This window comes from Balaenoptera acutorostrata, chromosome 5 (assembly GCF_949987535.1).
Source record: "Balaenoptera acutorostrata chromosome 5, mBalAcu1.1, whole genome shotgun sequence".
Lineage (NCBI taxonomy): Eukaryota > Metazoa > Chordata > Mammalia > Artiodactyla > Balaenopteridae > Balaenoptera > Balaenoptera acutorostrata.
In genome coordinates this window covers 136,407,861-136,435,406 of record NC_080068.1, presented here as the reverse complement: position 1 = coordinate 136,435,406, position 27,546 = coordinate 136,407,861, and positions in this window count along the sequence as shown.

The following is a 27,546-nucleotide window of genomic DNA, read 5'->3' as shown; positions in this document are numbered from 1 at the left end:
TATACCTTTAATAGTTGGATTATGGGAATGTCTGGGACATCTCAAAGGAGTGTTCCAAGTAACTGATATGGTTGATGTGAACCTTGGGGTCCAAGAACAATAGCTAAATATATACAGTTGATACTTGAACAGTGGGGGTTAAGGACACTGACCAGTGTGCAGCTGAAAATCCTTGTATAACTTTAGAGTGGGCCCTTCTATCCACAGTTCTGTGTCCACAGGTTCAACCAACTGCAGATTGTGTAGTATTTAGTGAACATACTATAGTAGTATTTAGAAAAAAATCCAAGTGTAGGTGGACCTAAGCAATTCAAACCAGTGTTGTTCAAGGGTCAAATGTATTAAAAATCAGAATGGCTATAAAAATATCAGTCATATCCTCAGCATCTATTACAACACTTAATTCTCAGAACCACAACTGAGAGCTAGATAATAAGAATTTACAGATAAAATATGAATCATAGATAAGTCAAGTGATTTTACCATGGCCTCACAGCAATGTCAGAGACAGAATTGAATTCCACATTAGTCAGATTCCAAAATGAGAGGAAAAATTATTCCAACTAATTTTCCAGTTTTAAGGATGTATTTAGGGCTTCCCTGGTGGCACAGTGGTTGAGAATCTGCCTGCCAATGCAGGGGACACGGGTTCGAGCCCTGGTCTGGGAGGATCCCACATGCCGCGGAGCAACTGGGCCCATGAGCCACAACTACTGAGTCTGCACGTCTGGAGCCTGTGCTCCGCAACAACAGAGGCTGCGATAGTGAGAGGCCTGCGCACCGCGATGAAGAGTGGCCCCCGCTCGCCGCAACTAGAGAAAGCCCTCGCACAGAAACGACTCAACACAGCAAAAATAAATAAATAAATAAATTTATTACCAAAAAAAAAAAAGTTACTTCTTTAAAAAAAAAAAAAGAATGTATTTAATTCTCACCCATGGAAAATTAAATTTAATTTGAGTTTATAAGATTGGAACTGTGTTAACTTTTATATTAATAGTGTTTATCTTTGAATTAAAGGATCAATGGCATATTGTGCTTCTTTTATATCCTTCTGTATTTTTTCAAGTATTCTAAATGGATGCTATTTTTACTAATTGTGAATATAAAATGTTTAAAATTTGGTGTTGTTTCAACAGGAAGACAAACTGAGAAAAATATTAGTTGTATCTCCTTTACTGAGACCAATAACAATAGTTATGATCAAATAAAAAAAGACACCCCTTTCTTTATTCTGAGTCATGGTACTCAATCTTATCCATTCCCACATTAAAATATTTTATTTATATGAGGAAAACCTTGGCCAATTTGAGAAGCAAGTTTTGCACTATTGAGAAATACTCCATATTTGGTCTTTTGTGAGTGAATAGATCAACAACATAGTTTTTAAAATATATTTTAAGGCCATTTCTTTGATCTTGAACTCCATTAACTTGTTTTGAGTGAAGCACCTTTGTCAAAATCTATTAACCATTTGTATGTGGATCTATTTCTTGATTCTCAGTTCTGTTCCATTGATGTATATGAACAACTTTACACCAAGGCCATGATTTCTTGTTTTCTGTGGAATTAATTAATCCTGAAACCAGGTACTGTAAGTACTTTCAACTTTGTCCTTCTTAGTCAACATTATTTGGCTATTCTAGTTCTTTGTAATTTATATACATTTTAGAATCAACTTTTGGTTTTCTACAAAAGTCCTACTGAGATTTTGATTGCTGTTACATTGAATCTACACAAAAAATTGGCAAGGATTAACATTTTAACAATATTAATAATATTTTAACAATATTTTAAAAAGCATGATTTAGATTTTCCTTCAATTTTAGCAGGAATGATTAGTAGTTTTTGTTGTACAGGTCTTGGACACATTTTGATAAATTTATTTTTAGGCATTTTATGTTTTTTGATACTATTGTTAATTACTTTTATTCATTTTCACTTTCCAGGTATTTGTTCACAGCATATAGATATATAATTGATTTTGTACATTAAACCTACTTAAACCCACAGACTGGGAGGAAGTATTTGCAAATGATGCAACCAACATGGGATTAATTAACCTCCAAAATATACAAACAGTTCATGCAGCTCTATGTCAAAAAAAACCACAACCCAATAAAAAAATGGGCAGAAGATCTAAATAGACAGCTCTCCAAAGAGGACATACGGATGGCCGAAAAGCACGTGAAAAGATGCACAACATCACTAATTATCAGAGAAATGCAAATTAAAACTGCAATGAGGTATCACCTCACACTGGTCAGAATGGCCATCATCAAAAAGTCTACAAACAATAAATGCTGGGGAGGGTGTGGAGAAAAGGGAACCTTCTTGCACTGTTGGTGGGAATGTAAATTGTTACAGCCACCATGGAGAACAGTATGGAGGTTCCATAAAAACTAAAAATAGAGTTACCATATGATCCAGCAATCCCACTCCTGGGCATATATCCAGCAATCCCACTCCTGGGCATATAACCATAATCCAAAAGGACACATGCATCCCAATGTTCATTGCAGCACTATTTACAATAGCCAAGACATGGAAGCAACCTAAATGTCCTTCAACAGATGAATGGATAAAGAAGATGTGGCACATATATACAATGGATTATTACTCAGCCATAAAAAAGAATGAAATAATGCCATATGCAGCAACATGGATGGACCTAGAGACTACCATACTAAGTGAAGTAAGTCAGACAAAGACAAATATCATATGATATCACTCTTATGTGAAATCTAATTTTAAAAAGATACAAATGAACTTATTTACAAAACAGAAGGAGACTTACAGATATTGAAAAACTTATGGTTACCAAAGGGGAAAGGTGGGGGGAGGGATAAATCAGGAGCTTGGGATGAACACATGCACACTACTGTATATAAGATAGATAACTGACAAGGACCTACTGTATAGGACAGAGAACATTACCCAATATTCTGAGATAACATATATGAGAAAAGAATCTAAAAAAGAAAGAATATATGTATATGTATAACTGAATCACTTTGCTGTACACCTGAAACTAACACAACATTTTAAATCAACTGTATTCTCTGAAATGAACACAACATTTTAAATCAACTATATTCCTATAAAATTAAAATATTAAAAAAAAAACCTACTTATACCCTGAAACTTACAAAACTTGCTTAATAGTTGTAATGGCTTTTTGTAGAACCTAAGAACTTCCTATTTAGACATAAGTTTCTCCATAGTGGCACTGTTGACATTTTGAACAGGATAAGTCTTTGTTGGGAGGAACTGTCCTGTGTATTGTAAGATATTCAGCAGTGCCTCTGGCCTGTGCTTGCTAGATACCAGTAAACACCTACCAATTGTAACAACAAAACTCAACCAAAAATGTCTCCAGATATTGCCGAATGTCCTGGGGGGTCGGAAGAGAAGGAATTACCTCTGTTGAGAACCACTGATGTAGACTATTACCTTTTCTGCAAATAAACGACTTGAATAAAAATATCATACATTTTATTTCTATGTCTGCTGTATACCCAGCAATGTATTATTAGTGCTGTAACCAATACATTATTCATTATAAATTTTGTTTTAGACAGTTTTTTTGGAAAAAGAGGGAGAAGGAGACTGAGTGTGAGCGATTCATGATATATTTGCTCACCTTTTGACCAATTCTGGGAACTTTTAATTCCTTATTGTAGATCCAAATTTCCATTTAGTATCATATTCCTTCTGCCTGAAGAACCTGTCAGAAGACAGATTATTTTGGTTCTTATCCAGTATTACAACCCCCTTCCTGATTGTTTTGGTTAGGAATTTGATGCAATATAGCAACACTTTGAACAATGAGACAATACATTTAGTAATACTTGTCTATTGCACAGTTTTTTTTTTCTTTTTACCATTATGAATAAGTGCTACATAATATATGTGCATTAAGAGGATGCTATTTTTTTTAGAAGGAGTTGGGCATTCAAATTTTATGTGTATTAAAAGTGAGAATTATTATAATAGATGTGGTATTGTTTGTTCTTCTTTTAGTAATGAATTAAATAACTAACAAGACAAAAATTATTTTAAAGAGCATCCACCCTTACTGCATATGGTGACTGCATATGGCCAGCCAGTGCGTACAATCAAATTAGAGCAGTAGTTTTGAAGAAGCTTTTTGAATGTGTGTCCTCACATAGAGTGGATTTCCTCATTCCAACTCTCTTGTATTGAGAGAATATTGGCATTGAAACGTTAAAATCAGTTTCCTCTTCTGGAATCCCAGGAAAGGGGAAAAAAAAAAGACAACTTTGATCTGTGGTGTTTCCAAGACAACAAGAAGTATGGTTGCTTTGAGAGCTGAAAGTAAAAGACTCTAAGGCTTATCGAGGTGGGTTTCTGGCTTACTCAGAATGAACTGTTAGTATTTACATTTGGCCTCTGTAGGTTCCCTGTGTTCCTAAAGGTACAGTGGGAGGGAAACCTTCAATTAGGGGTAATAATCATTCTTACAATAGACAGGATGAGGGCTCATAATTCTTTTATTTAAACCAAGTGGAAGTAATATTCATATTTTGGTGTTTTTCTGTGGATTATTCCTACTGTATGGATTCTACTTAAACATCTACTTTACCCTTGTGAAAAAAAGTAGGAATACGAATAAACAAATGAAGAAGTAAATAAATAAATAAATACAGATAGGGCTATGAATGAATGAATGGATAAATAAATGAAGAAATTCATGTTTTCCTTGTATTTTATTCTATAAGGGGAAGAAAGCTTTAGTAAAATCACAGTTATAATTTAGACAATATATGTTCATGCTGAGATATGCTAAGATATATTCACGTCCTGGGTATATAGGGCCCAATTCGTTTTAAAAATTTTGGCAATTTTGCATGGAAAATTTATCTCTTGCATGTAAAATATGTGTTCTCTACTAATATAGAAATGTTACTCTGATTTTAACTTACTAGCTGTATTTGTAATTGTCTGCTTTTACTTTGGAGAAGTACACAGCTAAGAGGTACAAGCAGGTATTGAACCCCTTTTATGGAACTCATACATACACTTGATGTTTTAACATAGACAAACACACTAAAGATTATAATCCTATTAAATAAACCATTGAAAGAAACTATTAAAATCGATACCACCAAAACATAATATTGTATGTTCCATTAAACACTTGGATTTTATCAACTGATTTCATAAAAATTGTGCGACATATCACATCTAGTTGACCCTTCAGTTTCTACCAATTAAGCAATGTCAGCAGAGAACTAAATGTCGAGAGAACTAAATTTGTGCTACTTCCACATTAAACTTACTTTCATCATTATTAATATGTATTTCCTGGGTTTTGTAAATGAATGAAATATTAACTATAAATATCACGCCATTTGCTTCTTCCTGGAATATAATTCACTGTTTCCTTTCCATATCCTGGTTTTCAGACCTAATACCCAGTTTATAATACTCTTTACAGTAGACTCTATTTTCAATCTGCTAGAATTCAGGGACACATCAAGGTCAAATTTTGCAAGCAAGGACTTAGTTGCATGTTTCAGTAACTCTTGCGGAAGTGATAAGCTATCTGCTACAGTACACTTGTGGGTCTCCAATCTGATGTGTCACTCAAGGAACAACAGCCTTTGCCATAGGTATGGAAGACCTCTCAGTATATGGTGCATTAACTCCTTCAGCATATTCAGTAGCAAAGTATTTCAAAGTGAGGGGAGAGAAGAGAAAGTGAGGAAAATATTACTGTTAGACTTACATGTGCTGTATGTAAGGTAAAGTATGTCAAAAGTTATTAATGTAAGAAGTTGATCAGTAAAAAAGTAATATCGTTGAAGATGATTTTTAAATTTGAAGACTTAAAAAATATGAAATAAAAATATTGCAAATGCAAGCAGATCATTGACCACCACAGAATTTTCGGCTTATTCTGAGATGATTTGTTACTTTGTGCATCGTTATATACCTATGGGCCTTCCAACGTGGAGCACAAGGAGAGATCCCAAAGTAGTGGTAGTGAGATTGCACTTAAAATATAGCACATGGCAATAGTTTTCTTTAGTTTCATGATTTCCAAATAGACAATAAATATGTGAGATATTAGATAGAACGAAGAAACTGGTACCGTTGTCCTGAGTTCAGTAAACATGAATGCAAATCCTTAAAATGATCTTTTGCTTACCATACCCTCATACCACAAGTTGCATCTTGCATTTTGGTTCCTTCTTTTCCTATTAAAGTGTGTCAAATAAAAAAATTTCACTGGGAATCCTTAACTCCAAAATCTGAGATTTATAGAGGGCCTTCTATTTTATCTCTCTAAATTCGCCCTAGGCGAAAATATGCCATACAGCTGTCCAAGGTGTGTGGCCATCTTCCTGGGAGAGAGTTACTAGCTTTACTATCAGCAGATTAAAATTTGAGACATCTGTATTTGTTCTTGTATTCACCTTTAACAGAATCTAAATTTTCATTGCCATAACTTCTAAGAACTTCCTGTTTCCATGGAAGAAACTAGTCTCGCTTTGACATGACGTTTTACCCATATTTGGCCATATTTAAACCAAAGGCCATCATATATCCTTGAGACTTTTCCCCATTTATAATTGAGAGTTCCATTGCCTTTTTCCCTACGTAACAATCTCCTCAAATTTAGAGCCTATATGTCCTATTATACCCAGGTCTAGGCTTTGAGTCAGTATCAAATACCATTAAAATTAAGTTAAAAATATAAAATAACAACTTTAAATGAGAATAACTGGAATTTTGTTATTCTCATAATTACAATTCTTATATTTTGTAAAACAGTAATTTGGGTATCCTCAAAAATGTGCTTAAAAATCTACTACCTATGAAATTGGGAAGTGGTTACAAGGGAAGTGATGAGATAAGCTAGAAGGTGGTGAAACAAGAAAATCATTTAAACATATATACACTAATATGTATGAAATAGATAACTAATAAGAACCTGCTGTATAAAAAATAAAATAAAATAAAATTCAAAAAGAAAAACAAACAAAAAAAGAAAATCATTTAAGGAAACTAAAAATAAAAGAGGGAAAAATATTCCAATAAGCATGGCAACAGCCATATATTAAAATTAACATAAAGGAAGCAAATTCATCCTTTTTCCCTATAATACTAAGTAACAACCGACTCAGAAAAATCAAAAGATTATTTAATAGAATTTGAACTGAGTAAATCAGTTTCAGGGTGGAAGGAGGGCAGGAAGGACTTACAAACCAAGGATTTTATGCTGTAGCAATATGTGATTCACATAAAAATTCACAAATCCATACATTATTGGCATTATTTATCCTTCCTAAAATACTTTAATTTAGAGTAAAATTGAAATATTTAATTAATATTAAGAGTAAAATTGAAATGTACCCATCAAAAGTACATTTGTAGTACTTTTGTGTGTCTTCATAAGTAGAAAACAACACAGAAATAAATAGCACAATATGCTCTGCATACCTGTAGCTATGTCCTTGCTAGGTGTTTTTACTGGGCAAAGAAAGAGACATGATCAGAGCATTTCAGGTGAGACCACCTGCTCTACTAAAAGGGACATCGCCTGGGGCTTAGCCAGGATGAAAAGATGAAACTTTAAATTACTATTATTATTGCTATTGTTATTATTATTATCATTAACATTATTTTATTTCCCTCACTAAAGATAGATTTTATAATGACACCCTATGATGAGGAAATAATTGCTGGCTTTACTTTGTAATTTGAAAGCGTGTCATATATTTTCCTTAAATTAAAATAGAACTTTCTGAATACTTCACCTTACTATATGTGAAGTGTGTTCTTAATTATTAAAAGCTTGTAGGACTTCCCTGGTGGCACAGTGGTTAAGAATCCGCCTGCCAATGCAGGGGACACGGGTTCGATCCCTGGTCTGGGAAGATCCCACATGCCGCGGAGCAACTAAGCCTGTGCGCCACACTTACTGAGCCTGCGCTCTAGAGCCCGTGCACCACAACTACTGAAGCCCGCGCGCCGAGAGCCCGTGCTCCAGAACAAGAGAAGCCACCGCAGTAAGCCCGTGCACTGCAACTAAGAGTAGCCCCTGCTCACCACAACTAGAGAAAGCCCATGCGCAGCAATGAAGACCCAACGTAGCCAAAACGAAAATAAATAAATAAAAGCTTGTAAATAACTATTTTTTTTAATTATTTTTATTTATTTATTTATGGCTGTGTTGGGTCTTCGTTTCTGTGCGAGGGCTCTCTCCAGTTGCGGCAAGCGGGGGCCACTCCTCATCGCGGTGCGTGGGCCTCTCACCATCGCGGCGTCTCTTGTTGCGGAGCACAGGCTCCAGACGCGCAGGCTCAGTAACCGTGGCTCACGGGCCCAGCCGCTCCGCGGCATGTGGGATCCTCCCAGACCAGGGCTCGAACCCGTGTCCCCTGCATTAGCAGGCAGATTCCCAACCACTGCGCCACCAGGGAAGCCCTAAATAACTATTTTTTAAAGTCTAAGTAGGATATTACATAGTTTAAACAACTAAGAATACAAATTTTAACAATTGAAAATCAAGCTAAACCCCATTAACTAGTGAAGTAAGTAATCATAGTATTTAGAAAACAAGTTGACATAGCAGGTAGACAACAGGAGTAAGCCTTCTTTATCTTCTCATATGATAATCTTTAAATGTAATAAATAAAGGTAAAAATTAAGTAATTTTCTGCATTGCGTCTGTAAGCTAACACAAGTGAGTAATTGGGCCTCTTACTCCATTCAAGTTTTGACAGTAATATGATTTGGCAAGCAGGTAAAAGATTATTTTTCTTTGCCCAGAGGCTATTGTCTTTAAACACGTTATATCCTAAGGCTTCACACATGTATTTTAATTTAAAATTTTACTAAGTCTTTAATTTAAAAACTAGTGTCAGATAAACATTGAAATTATCAATTTATGCTTTTCAATCAAGCCAATAGCTGAAGTCAAGGGAAGTCACAAAAGTCCTACAGAAGCTGAAATAGAGCGGATTCTTGGTGCAATCAGTGTCTACTTTTCAGGTTATGTTTGATCATGATTAGTTTTTAAGCATGAAATTTCACATTCTGCTTCCTTTGGGGCCATGGTTATAGATCATGTACTTAGTGTTCAATATAAAACCATGATCCTTCAAGTGATTAAAAATTTTACTTCATAGTTTCAATTTCATGATCAATCAGATGTTAAAAATAAATTCTAGAGTTTGCCTTAAGAATACCTGAGATATCATACACATTTCACGAACAGCCTCATTTTACTGTCTCTAGATGGAGAATGAAATATGTGAATAGTCTATAATGAACGATCTCTAATAGCAGATTATTTAGGAAAGATGTGTGTCACATTCCAATAACCCACTGATTCTTTCATCTTTTCTAGTGCACTATCTCTTCTTGGTCAAGATCTTGATCAAGTTTTTTGAATCACAAATGTCTTAGGAGTCTTAAGATATGGATGGTAGAGTCTAAGAATTATCACAATCCTAATGCTGTTCCATGAAGTTTGGGTTCCATTACCTCTCTTTATGTTTTGGTTACATTCTCAGACTTTACACAGAGGAGTAGAGTTTTAAGGAAACACTTGCCTATTAGGCAACATCTGGTATCTTCTCACGGTATAGGACAATCATTATTTTAACTCAGGTTAATAAGTTACCAAGGTCCTTCTAGGAAAGTACTTCCAAAGTACACATTGCAATTTATTAATTATTGTGAAATCCACATAGCAGAATGATTTTTTAAATTAAAATAAGAATAAGCTAAAATAAAAAATTAAATATTAGATGGTATCACCCAAAATAAGTATGGTTTTGTGAATTCTGGGTCATAATGTAAAATATATTCTTAAAGTGGTCAACAGAAAAAGAAACAAACAAAAAAAGGTAAAACCATCAATCTAGAACATGTACTGAAGCAATCTAAAATATGTGCTGAAAAGAACTTCTCACCATGATCAAGGGTGCACACACACACACATAAACATAAAAAGATACAAAAATACTTTCAAAACTTAAAATATTCAATTGAAAGAATGAACTTAACTTTCATTGAATAACTGGGGATTATGCTAGATGCTTTCATATATTTAGTTATCACAGTTATCCAAAATGTATTATGCTTCCAGTATTTAAGAATGAAGCAGAGAGATTCGCATAGTTTATGCAGGTCACAGACTTCCTAATTTTCCAAGTCGGGACTTAAACCCAGGGGTGGCTCCAATGCCCTTACTATACTGGTCTGACATCCAAAGCATTTATTTCTCTGCCAAGACCTTTTTAGTCCCAAGCCCACCAAGGTGTCACTGCCTAATCAGTAGGTGGCTACTAGGATCACTGTCATATGATGCCTTGCCTCTCCCAGGAGATGCCTCTGTTTTAATAAAACAAAGTTTACACTTATCATCTTTTATTCCTGAGAAATCAGACAGGATTTTCAGTGATAATAATTAACAGTATAATTGTTTTTTTTTAAATTCAAGTAATACCAGTAAACAGTGAAGTAAATATCTGTAAACTACTCGGAAAATTGCCTGGCACCTAATAGGTTAACAATAAAAGTTATCTTCCTATGCAATCTTCTGTATGTAATAAATTCAGGTAAAAAGTAAGTACCTTTCTGCCTGTTAACTATAATTAATCACAGGAAGTAGCAGGGCTTATTATCCATTTCAAATTTTGATAATATGATCTGGAGAGAAGGCAAATTTTTTTTCTTGGCCCAATGGCTATTGTCTTTACATACTACCCATTTTAAAACGGCTTATCATGCATATTTCAAATTGGAGTTTTACTTAGTCTTTAATTAAGAAAGAGAAACATTTGAATGAAGTCAGGAAGTGAAACCCCAAAGACAAGTATCACATTAAACTCAGAATTTCCCCTTCTCAAATTAATAGGGGAATTGTCCTTTGACTAAATTTTTACATTGTCTTTTATCAACAGGATAATCCATATACCTGCCCCAGGAAGAATTTGTTTCCTCAGGCAAACAGACACCTAACTGGATGGAAGAGACATCCCAGGGTGGCCTCAAGCTGCTGGACATGCTATCTCTTTGCCTAAGTATCCATTCAAATGACTCTCCTTGCGGACAAGGACTGTTTCTTACCATCTGTGTATACTCAAGACCTAGATTATACTTTTAGAGAATTTTGAAATAAACTAGCCAATTATTAACATCCCTGCCATCACAAACACTTCTTCAATCCTATCAATCCTGTCAATTCAAAATTTTTAATATAGCCAGATATAGTGAAATCAATAGAGTATTTTAATTGCATCATTTTAAAAAAATCATGTGTCTACATATGTATATACATATATGCATAAACATATATATATATATATGCAATCTGATTTAATTCTACCTAGATTCAACTATAATCAAAGTGCAACTTTAGTTTAAATTTTGAGTCATCACTGTAGATATGGGCATATCAGGGTGATTGCTCTGATTCTGCTATTAACAGAAAGGACACCTGCTCTAACAAATTCAGAGAAGTATCAGGTAGGAGCAGAAAGGGGATCCACCAGGTGGTGGTGACTAGAACCTGAGGAAGGCAATTAGATACTCAACTCAATATAGGCTGTCTTCTAACCACAGAGAGACTGAGTTTAGGGCAACACCGCCAAGCCCCCCACTTCTGCATTCAATCCCCCCATTTTCTTGATTTTTTTTTCTATTTGCAAGGTGTTCTTATATTCCTTTTAATCAGATCTCTCACTTATAGAAAGAGTGCAGGTAAAGAGCAAACATATATATCCATGTTTGATATACAAGAGAAATTCTCGTGAATTACACCGAGTTTTTAAAATCTGCTCAATTCGGTCCCCAAAATGCAGCTCTTTTCTTATTTATTCTCCATGTCTCCTGCCTCTTGGAGATATATATTTTAAAGATGAGGTAAGCCTCATACTCCTTGAAAACTGCAATGAAGATATCAGGGAGGGCTTCCCTGGTGGCGCAGTGGTTGAGAATCTGCCTGCTAATGCAGGGGACACGGGTTCGAGCCCTGGTCTGGGAAGATCCCACATGCCACGGAGCGGCTGGGCCCGTGAGCCACAACTACTGAGCCTGCGCGTCTGGAGCCTGTGCCCCGCAACGGGAGGGGCCGCGATAGTGAAAGGCCCGCGCACCGCGATGAAGAGCGGTCCCCGCACCGCGATGAAGAGTGGCCCCCACTTGCCGCAACTAGAGAAAGCCCTCGCACGAACCGAAGACCCAGCACAGCCAAAAATAAATAAATAAATAAATAAATAAAAAAAAAAAAAAAAAAAAAGATATCAGGGAATATGACTGTCTTGAGAGCCGAGCAGTTTTTCCAGTTGACTTCTTGCCTATTGCTGATTTGGCACAAGGGTAATTTTAAGTATCAAATATTCATAGTCTTTTTTCTCCAATTTATAGATATTTTGACAATGCAATTGTCACACAATAATGTAGTCTGCTTCTTATTAATTTTATTAAAATTATCTCTATGGGTTAATTATATATTTTATTTTTATGTTCTTTAGAGACATAATTCTTGCTTTTGCTATATTTTTTATGGCAGTCAGGCACTCTCTCAACTTAACTATAGGTACCTTAAGCATACAAGAGTTCATGGAAGAGCCACATAATCTTACCATTTTGCCTAAGCATATTTTCAATTTAAAAGATTTACTGGCTGCCTCAACTTTAACAGGGCATTTAATGTCTTCAGAGGTGCCATGTATTGCACTCCCTGGTTAACAAACTCCAAGGCTCTGATATTTGCATGCAGGATTTTTGAGGAAAACTCTAGGAAACAACACCATTAAGGGATATTTTAAAATCAGGTTAATATTCTTCCAACACGGTAACCGTAACAATCTGTCACTTCTAGTACTTCATCCATCCATCAGCATGGTAAAAAGACTTCTTTTTTATGATTCATGCCATTTGGATATGTTTGTCATCATCTCCCCTTCCTAATGCTGTCATCTGTTGAACGTCTAGTTATTATCCTGAGTTGAAACAAATACTTTGATAATTGGTCTGAGGTCTTCCTGTCCGTATCACAGTGTGCCACCAGTGTGTGTGATATGTGCTAACATGGCAAACTATGACCCTCAGTTGAATTCCTCTTCTCCACGCCGTCTCATCTACCTGCTCCTGTGGTTAACTTCTTAAACCAACTTCCTATTCTCAGTAAGTTAACTAGATTATTTGTATAAAAGAGGAAACAGAAGCCATCTCATAGGATGCTCTCGAACTTTCAAACACTAGACAATGAGCTCTATGTCATATGTATTTATCATGTCCTTCCTTCCGTTAGAAAAAGAGGAATGCTCTCCTAAGACAAAAACAAAATTTGCTTATGTACTATCCCTGCTCTACAATCAAATCTGAGTACACACACACACACACACACACACACAAATACACTCTTACCTTTTTCTCTCCTTCATTATAACGCACCTAACTCACTTCTATGCTTCTACTCAGATCATGCCAACTAAACTACTCTTTGGCCAATAGCCTCAATATCACTAAAGCCAAGATATGTTTACAATTCCTAAACTTTAACTCACAAGTCCATTTAACACTATTGTCCATATTGTTTTTGGAAATACCATCTGTTCTTGAATTTTGTACTACCATACTCTACTGCTTTCCCTCCTACCTTCTCAATCTACTTTCTGTTCTCTCTCCCTTTCCTGGCCATTAAATATTGGAGTGTTTCTGTGATTGGTTCTAGGTACTTTTCCCCGCTTTCCCATATACTCCCTAAAAAAAGTATAAAATATGCTGGAACTTCACTACTTATTGATCGAATTGCTAATGAAAATATTTTTTTTTCCTCTAGTCTAGACTTCGTGTCTGAGTTTTGTATAAACTTGTTTTCTTAATCACTCTCTTAGAGTATTTCACAATCCTCTTGTTTCTCATTCTATCCCCAGCCAATATTGGCTCTCTTCCAAAGTTTTCTGCAACACTGAATTTTACTACCATGCACGCTGTCATGTTTAGCTATACATTTAGGATGATCTTTACACTTATGTTATCTACCACTTTAAATTTTACAGTCTCTGCCCACTTATCCTAACCTGCTTCTTAATCTCTCCATTTTCCAAGAACAAATAATCCTGGACAAGACACCATACATAAGATTTAGCATGTACTATTTATCCGCCAGGAATGCTACCTTCCACTTTTTCTCCAGCCCCCATGGCCACTTTAATGATTTTTACAAATTCCATACCAATCACTAGTCCTGAGATGTTTTATCTGACTTCACCCTAAACTTTTCTAATTATACTCTGTTAAGCCTGCATGTATTTTCTGTGTAAGTATAAAACTGCATATTAGTTATTTGCTTAATAATCACTTCCAAATCACAGTGTAAGTATTAGGAGTCATTCACTGAATTTTACTAAAAATTATTTATATGTTATATATAATTTTCCATATTTGGAACATACTAGACCCTCAAATACTACTGGAATAAATGAATAAATACATCTTCTGAGGCAAAAATAATTATAGAGTAGTTGGTTAACTGAAAGTATTGAAATAGGACTACAGTATATATTTTGAGAAGTTTAGAGATATCAGGAGTACTCCAGGCACCAGAAAATGATGATCCTCTTAGTCATGTTAGGAGGTTTGGACTTTGTCCTGATAGTACTAGAGAATTATATGGTAATTTTGAATATAGAAACTTGCTAAAAAAGAATAGCTTTCTAGAAATCTCAATCTAAAATGTAGGAAAAAGACCAACTTAATTATAATATTGCAGGTAATAGATGATTATATTGTGAAAAATGACAGCAGAAATGGGATGGACCATAAGGGCTAGACTGGAAGAATACTGAGGAAGGAGGACCCAGTATATAGACAATTGTCAATTCATGTAGCAGTGCAACATTGTAAAAATGATTGTGAAAGCTGAAACCATGTGTAGCAATTCAGTATTCTATGGGAAAAATGATGACAGTTCCTGACTTTTAAACATTTTTGTCAAAATATTAAAAAGTCTCTTCTATTAGTTATAAATTTATAGGGAAATGGAAAAAATAGTAAAACTACCATTTATATAGTACACTATAATTTGTAACATTAGAAACATTGAGAGTTGAAGTGTATTATTTCTTTATAAAAACTTCTAAAAATAGTTTGAGCAGTTCTTGCTTTCTTCTTATTTCATAATTTACAATATCTAACATACGTCTTCCCTATTTCTTGGAGAATTCTCATACTCCTTTCTAAATTTGAGTCAGCGTCCACCATTTTGTCCTTGGTCCTTGAAATTTCTCTGTAAGTTCCTTTAATGCTAAATGTTTTATGGGCAGCACTTTCTCTGAGATATCTTCATCCTTTCAGTCTAAAATGTTTCTCATTTATGTGTATTAGTTCACCTTTACTAAGATCTTGTGGCTGCATAGCTAGAGTCTGACAGTGGCAATGTCAACATACCCACTGTCAACTATTTCTTCTAATAACTTCATTTGCATTCAAATTGAATTTCACTTCCAGCATGATCATTGAAAAACATTTCTTGTTGACCTTTCATCTTTGTTAACCAATTCTCGCTTTTGATCGTCCATTTTTGTAAAATGTCATGCAGGTTTGTTATTGAGAGTCAAGGAAGCAACACCAGTGCCTGCTTTGTTGTCCGTGTGTGAGCAGAATAACAGATGTACCATGACCAGGCACAAACAGACTTTGAAAAAACTGACATGACTGGTCACTAATCATGATATGCATGTTTATGTGGTGATTTATGGACTGAAGAGTTTGCAGTGAAGTATGTACTTTGTTACTTTGATGGTTAACATAAGGGGGTACCTGGAATTTGAACTGTGCTGTTGGGGAGCTGATGTTATTTGACTACAGCATGGTAAGTGAAATTCATATGTATTAGAATCATGCAAAATGTGGACTGTCTCTACCCATTGAGTGATTGAACTTGAGGAGCAGGGGAGATGGTGGAATATGGAAAGTTGTTAAAGGTATTTGCTGAAGGATGGTGTCTTTTACTTGGATGGGAAATACAAGAAGAGCAGATTTACAGGGAATTCTTATGAATTCAACTTCTGAAAATGTTATGTTTTGCTTCTGTCTGAAACTCAAACAGAAATGTCCGAGATCGATAGGTCTGGAGCTCAAAAGAGCAGTCTGTCTGGAAACAGGAATGTTCATGTTATCAACATACAGATGGAATATACTAGGACAAGGAAGGTACGACTAGGAAGAACTTTAAGAAAAATTGTCCAGTGAGTCCAAAGAAAACTGTTGAGTGTTTCACAAAATCCAGCTGATAAGAGCTTTGTGTTAAAAAATGGAATGTAGTATCACAGGGTTCCAATGGATGAAGAAAGATGTGAACTGGAAAATATCTTTTTTGATTTAAAGACAAGGAGGTTGGTTAAAACAACAACAACAACAACAAACAAAACAAACTTCTCTTCTCTGTGGTTTGAGGCAGTGAGTCTTGCTAAATAATACTACTTAACAGAACAAATTGCCCCTCAAGTGTGTCTTTCCAGGCAGAAGAATAGATGAAAGTGGTAGGAAGTCTACTTGCAATCATAGACTTAAGATATACATGGTAGACAATCTAATTTAATCAGAAATTATACTAATATTTTAGTCATAGCCTATCTGAAAATTTTGTCAACTTACCAATTGATTCAGGTATTCGAGGTGATTTAAGGGATGGTACAGTCAGGAACCCCTTTGTGACAATTATTATTTTGGTGTGCTAAATCTGTTCCATAGTTCCATTGCCTAATAAGAGGCCTGGGTCAGCTCTATCCTTATCTCTGGGCATGACTGGTAGTCTGAGAATCACTCTTAGTGAATATAGGGATAAGATTTGCTAGCCAGTGATTTATAACATGCTATTTAATGTTCAAAATTTCCCTTGAGGCACTCTGTACTAGATTATCTACATTGTTTGCAGAAGTACCGATTGATGGTTTGCACCTAGTTTAACTAGTTACACGGTCTAGCTTTAAGTAAGCTAGTAAGGTAAAAAAGTCTTAATAGATTTGTGCCTTGGTCCCCCTGAAACTAAGATATGTGGCACATATTTCAGTAGCTAATTGTACAAAATACGAAGTGTGTCCTCTACCACTGTCAAAGGCCCTGGAGCTATACCTGGAGAATTTTACACCACTCCAATTATCTGTACTCTCTCGTTGACTGTACCCATTGCTATTATTAAAGCCATGCTGGAGTGCATCCTATGGAGTCTTAAAGAGCCTGTCTTTTATTCAAGCTGCGTAAACAATTCATAATCGTACCCTAAAAATTTAAGATAATGTTTCCTCCTAAATTGAGAAAATGTTCCTTTACATTGGTACAAGATAGAGTTCACTCAAAATTGATACTTACTATAAATAGGAAAACAATCATTAATGAAAGCCCATTTTATCAAGATTACTTGAATATCTTCTAGTAATATACTAGATGAGGCAAACAAAAATTTTATAAGAGGTAATCCCTGACCTTTTAGGAGATAAAACTTACTATATAACACTGCCCTATTATATTCTCGGGGTTTTGATATGCACTGAAGATTTAATAATGTGAAAGATAGACACTGCCTCTTTCATATGAAATATTTAAGAGAATAACCTAATTACTTAATTCATTATAATAGTAGCATCATATATTCCTTCATTTTCTGCAAATACCATTACATATTAAGTATGTATATGCATATATCTGTGCTAATTTTGTAATATGTATTAAATGGTGCATTTTAATCCTTTCAAATTCCATGTACCTATAATTTTACCTCAATGTACCTATGATAAAAACAATCAGAAGTGTAAACAAAGATGTATGTACAATGATATTCAGCACAGCTTTACTAAAATAGAAGCAATTTAAGTGTAGAATAAAAGTCAACTTGTTAAGTATCTCACAGTATATTTTTATGGATAATAAAGAACTATTTAAAATAAAAATGTACAAGATTAATGACAGAAAATTTCTATAATAAATGAGCTAGTGGAAAAGAGACCATTGAAGAAAGGTAAATGATTTCAGACGATTTAAAATGTGTATGCCTTTCAGAACACACTTTGACATAAATCACAGCAATATCTTTTTTGATCATTTCCTAGTATAATGGAAATAAAAACAGAAATAAACAGAAGGGACCTAATTACACTCAAAAGCTTTTGCACAGCAAAGGAAGCCATAAGAAAAATGAAAAGACAACTCAAAGAATGGGAGAAAATATCTGCAAATGATGTGACAGACAAGGGATTAATCTCCAAAATTTATGAACAGCTCATGCAGCTCAATATCTAAAAAACAAACCACCCAATCAAAAAATGGGTGGAAGACCTAAATAGACATTTCTCCAAAGAAGACATACAGATGGCCAAGAGGCACATGAAAAGATGCTCAACATTGTTAATCATTAGAGAAATGCAAATCAAAACTGCAATGAGATATCACCTCACACCAGTCAGAATGGCCACATCAAAAAGTCTACAAACAATAAATGCTGGAGAGGGTGTGGAGAAAAGGGAACCCTCCTACACTGTTGGTGGGAATGTAAATTGGTACAGCCACTATGGAGAAGAGTATGGAGGTTCCTTAAGAAACTAAAAATAGAGCTACCATATGATCCAGCAATCCCACTCCTGGGTATATATCTGGAGAAAACCATGGTTGGAAAGGATACATGCACCCCACTGTTCATTGCAGCACTGTTTACAATAGCCACGGCATGGAAGCAACCTAAATGTCCATTGACAGATGAATGGATAAAGAAGATGTGGCACATATATACAATGGAATATTACACAGCCATTAAAAAGAATGAAATAACGCCATTTGCAGCAACACGGATGGACCTGGAGATTATCCTACTAAGCGAAGTAAGTCAGACAGAGAAAGACAAATATCATATAATATCACTTATATGAAGAATCTATAAAAAATGATGCAGATGAACTTATTTACAAAACTGAAACATAATCACAGACTTAGAAAACAAACTTATGGTTACCAGGGGGGAAATGCTGTGGGAGGAGGGATAAGTTGGGAGTTTGGGATTAACATAGACACACGACCATATTAAAAATAGACAACCAACAAGGACCTACTGTAAAGCACAGGGAACTCTGCTCAGTATTCTGTAATAACCTAAATGTGAAAAGAATTTGAAAAATAGATACATGTATATGTATAACTGAATCACTTGGCTGTACACTGAAACTAACACAACATTGTAAATCAACTATAGTCAAATGTAAAATAAAAATTCTAAAAAAATGAAAAACATTAAGAAAGAATAAAATAAAATGTGTATGCCTTTTATTTAAAAGTCTGAATAAGTATATACAGTATTAATCATATTTATGTCTGGTGTTGGAATTACATGATTTTAATACTTTATGTAAATATCTGCATTTAAAAATGTTATCTACTGTACATATATTACTTTTACAACTGAAAAAATCATATTTTAAAATATACAGTGGAAAAGAAAATGTAAAAGCTTTTCTTTTAAAGAGAAAAAATAGCTTTCAAAATCTATGTATATGTGTTGAAGTTTAATAAGTAATTTTACATGCAATATTTTTAATAGATTTTTTTTCTTTAAAGATCTTCAGCATTATTGGAAAGTTTAGTTACAGCAACAGTTTTAATAGGTAATTTTGGAATGAAAAAAGAATTGTACAATTCCAAAACTTAATACTTATATACCATATAGTTTATGTAAGATATTGATCAACTGGTCATATTTTTGAATGTGTGGAATGGGACATTTCATGAGTCCTTATCTTTTTCAGAAGTACAGTGTATATACACACAATATTTAATCGCTTTACAGACTCATGATGCCCTTTCTCTGAAATATAGTCAGCAACCTTGTGGAGAGAGATTTCCATTAATTAAATTATTAGTCACTCTAAGTAATTTAAAAATTATGCGAGAAGTATTTACGAAAATAGAAATCAAAATGGTGAAATTATTAGCAGTATATATACTCTGAACTTGATCTTTATATAAACACTTGGTTGGCTGTTGATGGTTTTTTTCCCAGTCTGCGTTCATGTGAAGAGACAGAAAATTACTGCTGCCAAGAAAATAATCCATTTTCATTGGGCCTTCCTTATTTCCCCTGTGTCTGTGAAATATATTCTGAAAATCTGAAACAATGTTTTATGCAAAAGTGAAGGATGAATGTTGTTGATTTGATTGCTTAATGTGATGCCTCTACAAAGGGACCACTAGACTATCAATAATATTCTGCATTATAAGACTCAAAGACAAAGTAGATAATACAAGTTTCTTATTTCTTTTTGAGGCTAAAAAAAATTGTATTAACTTATCCTATGATCCAGTAGAAGTTTGCCTCTGCCAACATGTATTCTATATAGATATATTTTTAATGTTGTCTCCTTTTAATGGTTCTGCAATTTTTTAGTCTAATTATCATTAGGCATACTCCATAGTTTGTGTGTAGTGAGAATGTGTAATACTTAATCCAGTTTTCTATGAACAAAATATGTTACTTTTTCGCAAACCACAATACAATTTTAAACAATATGATAGGAAGGACTAGAATGCAATTAAATAATAACTTTAAGAAACTAATGGAATTTTAATTACACCATTAAGAATTGTTTTGCAGGAAACTTTCTAGTTTAATCTGTCAACCAGATTGTTAAAATAAAAACAAGGACAATAGGGAAACTGAGATTTACTTATGCTCAGTACGTTGCACATAATTTCTTAAAAGCTAAAAAGCTTTTCCAGGCAGAAATGTATAGATGCATGCATATATGTATCTTTATGCATATGAATTAATTATGCAATATAGATTATCTTTAACTAAACTATATCAACTGGTAGCAAATATAAGCTTTTTGTATTTCATGACATAGGTGGGAATATATTAGGCCTTTAATCAAGTGAATTACAAAAAGCATGGTTTAAAATACTCATAGTCTTAATTTATATTTTATTATTCAATATGAAAACCTCAACGCATTTTGAAAACTTAATCAGTGTAATATATACATACACGCAAACACACACACATAAACATCATAAGTTTTTTCTGTTAATGTAACTACATGAATATATTTTTAAATATCTTTATTATAAACATAGACTCAAGAAGTACAGCAGGGCTAAAAGTAGGAAAACAAAACATACTGTGTACATGAAGCTAGTTGTAAATTTTAGAGCAGCAGTGATTAAAGTATGTTTCTCAGAACATAAAACCTCTGAGATGTACTTAGAGAAATACAGTTTTAACACCAAATGCTTTGGAGACATGTTGCACAGAATATAAGTGAATAAGAATGCAGACCATCATGGTAACTATGTATCAAAGATATTTAGGAGGTATGATCAACAAAGTTTGGTGTCAGATTGATTGTGTATGGTGATTCTTAGATGGTGTCTTGAGCAAAAAAAACACACACACAAAACCTTGACTATGAATGGAGAAGAGCTGAGATAAATGCTGGAGTGGAGGGTGGGGAGGGTTGGGAGTATAAGATAAAATGCATTCTTTAGAGAACACATATTCTTGGACATTGCTTTATATCAAATCCAAGAGGAAGTAACCACATCAGAAATTTTGACATTACTCACATCATTAAATCTCAAATATAGATTGAATACTATTAGAAAGTCAACATTTACAATATCTAGACTTCATCCAGTTTTCTCTATTTAAATATTTATGGCACCAATAATTGTTTTAACAAATCTTGTTCTATTATAATAAATATAGACGAGTATATCACAATATTTTATTTTTTTTGCATCTCACTCTATTTTTTTTAACATCTTTATTGGAGTATAATTGCTTCACAATGGTGTGTTAGTTTCTGCTTTGTAACAAAGTGAATCAGCTATACATATACATATATCCCCATATCTCCTCCCTCTTGTGTTTCCCTCCCACCCTCTCTATCCCACCCCTCTAGGTGGTCACAAAGCACCGAGCTGATCTCCCTGTGCTATGTGGCTGCTTCCCACACTCAGCCATAAAAAGAAACGAAATTGAGTTATTTGTAGTGAGGTGGATGGACTTAGAGTCTGTCACACAGAGTGAAGTAAGTCAGAAAGAGAAAAACAAATACCGTATGCTAACACATATATATGGAATCTAAAAAAAAAAAGATTCTGAAGAACCTAAGGGCAGGACAGGAATAAAGATGCAGACACAGACATAGAGAATGGACTTGAGGACACAGAGAGGGGGAAGGGTTAGCTGGGACGAAGTGAGAGAGTGGCATGGACATATATACAATATTATATTTTCTACCCCATTTGTGCCCCTCATCACATTTTTCAAAAAGACTTTATAAAAGAATATAGAGAAATACAGTTTTAACACCAAATGCTTTGGAGACATGTTGCACAGAATCACTTGACAATCACTGTTGACATTATAAGATTATTATAAATAAAGACAATGGGAAAATTCAGAAGAACAAATGACTTTCATATACTGTTCTTAACCAAGATTAAAATAACTCATTTATAGACACAATAAAGGGGAAAAAAGGCAAATAAAACAAATAAATAAAAAATTAGGAAACCAGGTAGTCTTTGGAAAACAAGGAAAGAAAAGTGATCAGAGATCTGTATTGTTCCTAGTGGCCACCTTTTTTGGGGCCAATCCTCCTAGGGAGTTCTAGTAATAAAAACACTTCTTGAGATTTAGTATAGAACTTTGTATATTATAAGTACAAAATTTTAGCTACATAAACATTTCACCAAAATCAGTCAGAACCAGGAAGCATACAACGTTGGTTCTCCTGTGGCAGAAACACTCGCAGCTACGTAAAAGTTGGGGGAAATAAATTGAAAACTGCTCCTCCTCCAAAGACTACATTTTCTCTGAGCACTTGCTAACCCTGGAAGAACAGAAATAGTAAATGCATGTGTTTTAACAGTGTATGAAGGTTGTTTGCTCCTGAGTACATCTGCAAACATGGAAATATTCTGACATGATGTTTGTTAATACAATATTAAAAAAACAGAACAAGCATTGTGAAAGTAAATCCTTGAGACACATAAAGAAGGCAATCAAGGTTTTTCCTGTATTTACACTCAGCTTCTCTATTCCAGGTTTTGAACCTGTTGTTACAGCATGACTCTTCCTCTCACTTCAAACTCCCTGAAGGAAAGGATAACTTTTTCTCATTTCAGTATCTCTATCACCTGCAATGGTATCTCATACACAGAAAACAATAAATGCGTGTTTGTCAAAACAGGCAGAAGTGTAATACTTTTAAAAGATATTAGAAATGAGTTAGGAATGAATAATGAGACTCAGGATGACTTAAGATATAGGAAAATCTAGTATGAATTGTGAGGCACAATGTGAACTTAAAGCTCTTAGTGTCAACTTACTACATATTTCAAACATCCAGAATCTAAACAGAAAAGCTGCTCTTGTCATAAATAATGAGTTTGCCATAAAACCATAAAAATTGTAAAAGATCTTGCATCTATCTGATCATAGGCTCCTAATTTATATATAAAAAGTAAGTCCTATTGGGTATATATGTGTAGGAAACCTCTATGCTCCCAAGAAGCTCCCCCATCCATCTACACAAGAATCAGCAGAGCCTTTTAACCTTCCTATAATCACTTGATTATCCATCTTTTCATGTTTTTAACCTATATTTTAAAATATTTGACTATAAAACAATAGAATAGCTTACATTTTAAAAAGACGTGTTTTCAATATGCACCAAAACAAAAAAACACTACACATGTTATAAAATAAAATGCTTCTTAGTAACTTTTTAAAAAATTGAAATATACTGTTTTCATTTTCCACGTCTTTTCAAAACGCCAATGTGTAAAGACCACATTCTACAGCAAATAGAAAAGTAAATAATATAAATACTGATGTAAACATTTTATGCATGTGTTAAATCTAACATTTTCACATTAAATAAATGTTAAATAAAAATAAATGCAAATAAGTTAAAATTAAGTAAAAATAAAACTATTTTTTAAAAAGAAAAATCACTGATTAGTAAGCGTAAGTATTAATTTGAGATTCTTTTTTTCAACTTTTTCATATAAAGAATTTTTTAAAGCATCTCAGAGTTTAATTTTACCATTGACAGACAATGGCAAAGTAGCATGGAGACGTCAGTGTGTATAAATGTTGAGATACATAAAAATCTCTATAGCTAGAACCAAGAAACAAGATATAGCTGAGCTTTTATTTTGATAATGAGAGCCTCAACATCATTGTTATTATGAACAGGGACACAGACTTCTCACTGTGTAGTTTAAGAAAATCATGATCTTGATGTGTAGTCATTAGCATAACCTTACTAAAGAATATAGTAAGGCTTGGATAAATTGTATTTTAGGAATATCATTTTAATTTCGTTCATTCAGGAAATGTATTATTCATGGAACATGATTTGGAGCTTCTGTGGTATTTGTAAAGCAGTTGGCATGTATTTGAAGTAAGTTGCCAAATTTCTTACTCTAATTCTGACAAGAAAGGCTTGTAGAAATAAAGACCCATATATATATCTTCTCCATATCAATCTGCTAATTGGAGATTAATTTATGCTAAGAAAGACATTTAAAAACAACTAAATGAAATTGGAAGGGAGACTGTCTATCAATTATTCAAATGGTAATGTGAATGCATTTAATTAAAATTTTAAAAATGCTTATCTGCTAGCAGCAAAAAGTTCTCAGCAGTGAGGTCTGTTAATCATAGGAGGTAGAGTAAATAATCCCCAGGAATATTTCCTTTTACCCTTTGTGTTAAACAATTTCCAATCAACAGAGACCTTCTGCAGGTTGCTTTCCACACTCAGATTACTAAGGACACGATAAATTGGCACTAAGCGTCCATTTCAAATTTGGGATACTAAGCATTCCTTTATTGTAGACACTGGAGATGTACAGTTTCTGGATACAAATTAGGTTTTGCCAGTTAGATGCATTTGCAAAAGATTTGGAAGGTGGAAGTGAGGCAGAGGCATTCTCCTTTGGTTTTGCTTGTTTCCTGCTGGCAAGCAAGGTTCTGGAGTCATTGAGGTTTTCTGCAGCAGTGTTTTGGTGTCCAATTATTATTAGTTTTATGACCACTGAGAGGGGTTCAGGAGACGGCAGCCTCCAGATCTTGGGATCACAGCTACTGTACTGTGATCCTGAAGTCAGCAGTACCACGGGTTGCTCTTGACTCCCCCCTCCCCTCTTAGGCCAGCTCTCACGGAAGGAAGGTTAGGTTTACAGCACTGCTGTGGGAGCAATTTTTGAGACCCACCAAGAGCCAATTTCCCACCCCTTCCAGTGATTTTGTAAAAACCTAAATTCATTTGTGTTTCAATAGCTAGAGTAGTCTTTGTTTCCTGAAAATAAATCCTGATGATTCTGACATATGTTCTAATTAATAGGAGAAGCTAGACTATAAGTAGGCCTGCTATGCAGTGAGTGCAGAGAATGCCTCTCGCAGACTTTCATCAATGCACAAAGATTTTTGTGCTTTCTCTAGTCCATCTACTTCTATGCAATCCACGTCACATCACTGGGCTCCATCATTATCCTTTTCTATATTTAAATGACCTCAGATTTGTATTTTAAAGTCAAGAAACAATAATAAAACTACAGGTTGTAGATTTAACTTTGAATGAAAGAGCTAAATCAACATAATAATCATGACAGCCAAATTATTATTTTAATTTGGTGGATTTCTTTAGTTGGATTTTCATACCTATCACAGCTGAAACAACCCCAGAGTCACATAATGAGTGACTGAGACAGGACAGACCATTTCAAACATCCAGATATCCTGTGAGAGCAATCATTTTAGCCGAGGGATAAAGCACGTACACTAGAATGTATCTTAGTTTGGGCTGCTGTAACAAAGTACCATAGACTGGGTGCCCTATAAGCTACAAAAATTTATTTTTCACAATTCTGGAGGCTGAAAGTCTGAGATGGGGGTGCCAACACCGTCAGTTTCTGGCCAGAGCCCTCTTCCAGGTTGCAGATGGCTGACTTCTCCTTGTACCCTTACGTGGTAGAGAGCAGAGAGAGGAAGCAAGCTCTCTCTTGACTCTTTTTTTTTAATAAATGTATTTATTTATTTTTTGGCTGCACTGAGTCTTCATTGCTGCACGCGGGCTTTCTCTAGTTGCAGCGAGCGGGGGCTACTTTTCATTGCAGTGTGTGGGCTTCTCATGGTGGTGGCTTCTCTTGTTGCAGAGCACAGGCTCTAGGAGTGTGGGCTTCAGTAGTTGTGGCACGCAGGCTCAGTAGTTGTGGCTCGCGGGCTCAGTAGTTGCTCCATGGCAGGTGGGATCTTCCTGGACCAGGGCTTGAACCCGTGTCCCCTGCATTGGCAGGTGGATTCTTAACCACTGCGCCACCAGGGAAGCCCCTCTCTTGACTCTTATAAGGGTACTAATCCCGTATATGAGGACTCTAATCTCATGACCTCATCTAACCCTAATTATCTACCAAACACCTCATCTAATACCACTGCACTGGGTAGAGTTTAAACATGGGAATTCTGGGGGGGACACGAACCTTCAGTCCATAACAGAATGTGAACTACCTCAGGGAAATTTGTCTTCCTCCTCTTATTTACTTTTGTATGCTTAAGACCCAGAAGAGAATGCAGCACGTAATAGTACTTAAATATTAGTTGAGTGAATTTTGGTGATATTTTCTTAGAGCACTGTTACTCTCTAAAACAATTTCTAAAGACGTTGCCAGCCCAGGATAAATAGAGCAGTCATTGCTAAACAAGCGTAGAATATTCTCGGCACTGCCTGAGACCTGATGAAATCAGAATATTTAGACTTGGGTCTTAGAAAGCTATATTTTTAAAAAACGATAGAGTCTGAGTATTTATCACTGTAGTGAAACTTATACATACTAGGTCTTTCATCACTACTGTCATCTTCATTTCTAAAAAGTAAAATTACCAAAATAGTCAATTTTCCAGTCCTTCTGATGATTTTGTAAAAAACTTGAATTCATTAGTGTTTCCAATAGCTAGAGGGAGGGAGGTGACATTCCTAATCTCTCCACTCATACCCACTTCAGGCTTGTCTTTAGCTTCTTCCTTCCATGAAACTTTTAACTTTCAAGCCATTGATGGGACAAATATATCATTGGTTCTCACCTTCCTAGGCTTATGCCTGCACAGTCTCATTTTTTTCACCTGTAGTTTCTGCCTCTGTGTTTAAAAATGACATAGAGTCATGGACTATAATGTTCATAAAAGTACTTTTATCACCAACAAATTTAGTATAAACTTCAAATCCATAGTACTTTTAAGTTTCATGTATCTGCTAAAAGCCTGCCTCTCTTGATTTAGGAATACATATTCTGACATAAAGGTTAAACCGTTTTTCGTACAGATTTCTATCATTTCCAGAAAGATCCAGCTACCCTGTCTGTGGTACCTAGTCAGTTCCTACTCTTGATGTCTTCTCCTTTAGGTAAGGATACAAAATAAAAATTATAATGAAAAAGTGGCACAAAAGATAATCCCTCTGTTCTGTTTTCCAGAAAAGACAATTAATTCACCAGGAAGGC